Source organism: Rhincodon typus, chromosome 9 (genome assembly GCF_021869965.1).
Source record: "Rhincodon typus isolate 14 chromosome 9, sRhiTyp1.1, whole genome shotgun sequence".
Lineage (NCBI taxonomy): Eukaryota > Metazoa > Chordata > Chondrichthyes > Orectolobiformes > Rhincodontidae > Rhincodon > Rhincodon typus.
In genome coordinates, this window is record NC_063340.1 from 78,258,341 (window position 1) to 78,260,330 (window position 1,990).

Here is a 1,990-nt window from a genome sequence, read left to right on the forward strand (position 1 = left end):
GCAGTAGCATTCCTGTAAAGCCAAGCTTACATTTATATCACACTTTTCACAAACTCAGGTCATCTCAAGGTATTTTGCTTTAGAAATGTAGTGTTTTTGAAATATGGCCACTGATGTAGGAAATGTTGCAGCCAATTAGTCACAGTAAGATGCCCAACAAGATAATAACCAGATAATTGGTTTTATTGATGCTGATTGAGAGGGCAATGTTGTGCATTTCATGGGAACAGAACTCTACTGACCTCTTTGCATATTTCTACAGGATCTGTTATTTCCGCCTCAGAAAGTGGACAAGGCCTCAGTTTAACATCTCTGATGAGATGAAAGACAACATCTCTGATAGGACAGTGCTCTCCCTGTAGTACACTGAAATATCAATCTGCTTTATGTGGACTAGCCTCTGGATTGGGATTTGAATCCACACCTTTTTAACATGTTGAGCATGTTACCAACTGAACTAAGGCTATTAAGTACTTTCAACAAACTTAAGCTTAGGACTTTTTTAGTTGCACGAAAACACGTCAAAGAACCAATCAGCAATACAAAGGTTAATGATCCCTGAGGCAACTTTTACATTAGCACAACAAATTGCTCTAATGGACAAAGAAGAGTCACATTCAGGCTGTTTAATGTACTTGAGGCAGAACATTCCTCACCAAAAAAATCTATTTAACAAGGTCAGCGGTAGAAGTGATCCTCCTGTACAATGTTAAATAGAAGTAATTGGATAGATAAACTCTGTTGGTGGATCAATACAATTGAAAGCACCCTCAGCTCCACATTTGACCAGACACAAAGTACATGGACCGTGCAATTGATTGTCAGCTTTAGCTTCTTGAGAGGATTTGATCTTTAAGTCTTCAAAACTTGATGAACGTTCATTTGTTGTCACTTCAAGTCCATCCAAATAAACAGTTCAATATATGTTGTTAATTAGTATTGGACTTGCTGCCATGCATAAGTGTTTCAGTGTGCTGGGGTGTAGAATGTAGTCTTGCAAACAAGCTTCAAATTGTTGCACACTACCTAATCTCAGGAGGTTTAGGGAGACCAGAAGCTACGCAAGGAGAGAAAATTATTTGTAGGTTCACTTTGGGTAGCTCCTGTCCATGTCTTAGCAATCAAGACCAATAATGCCAGAGGCTTGCTACAAATCTCTTCTGATGCCAGCTTTCTCTTCTGATATGTTTTCTCTTTCTTCCAGTGGTGAGGTCCTGCATATTCTGTTTTTATTTCAAATTTACAGCCATTACAATCCCCATAGAGACTGATAACGTTTAAAAGGAATCTTACAAAACATTCCAGTTTTAAGACTTTCACCGTACTGAACAAACTGAAAACAACGTTCACTAAATATAAACATTAGGCAATTGATACTCTAAGCTACAGAAAATATGACCGAAATTAATGGTCTGGTTCAATTGGCTGGATGGCTAGCGTGTGGTTCAGGATACCACCAACAATGTGGGTTTGACTCCCATTCCCACTGAAGTGGATGTGAGACCTGCCTCCTTGCCCTGCACCCGAGAGTGAAACGTAATGGCATATCATTTAGGAGCTGAAGCAGCAGCACACAATGAGCCTTTTGACAGTACACACAAATGAACTAATGTCTCAATAATCCACACACACTTTTTTTTATACAAAACACTCTCGACTGTGAAATAACTCAATGAAGGCCATATCCCATCACCAAGTCACCCTTTAATTACACGTGGAGCATTCTTGACACTGATACAGGTCCCATAGAGCCAGCTCTGAGTGAACAGAACCTCTGACACTCTTGTTTATATCTGTCAGCCTGGACTCCCTGATTGGACCAGATTAACAGCCCCAATCTGGGTATTTGTGTTCTATGAGGTCCATCTGGTTGATCTTGTTGCAATCACTACACACCGAATTTCAGTCTTTTCAAGAAACAGTCAAGAGTCACTTTCAGTTTTCAATGAGTGCTCATATCCCTCTTTCATGGAGTCATAACTTTTCTCTG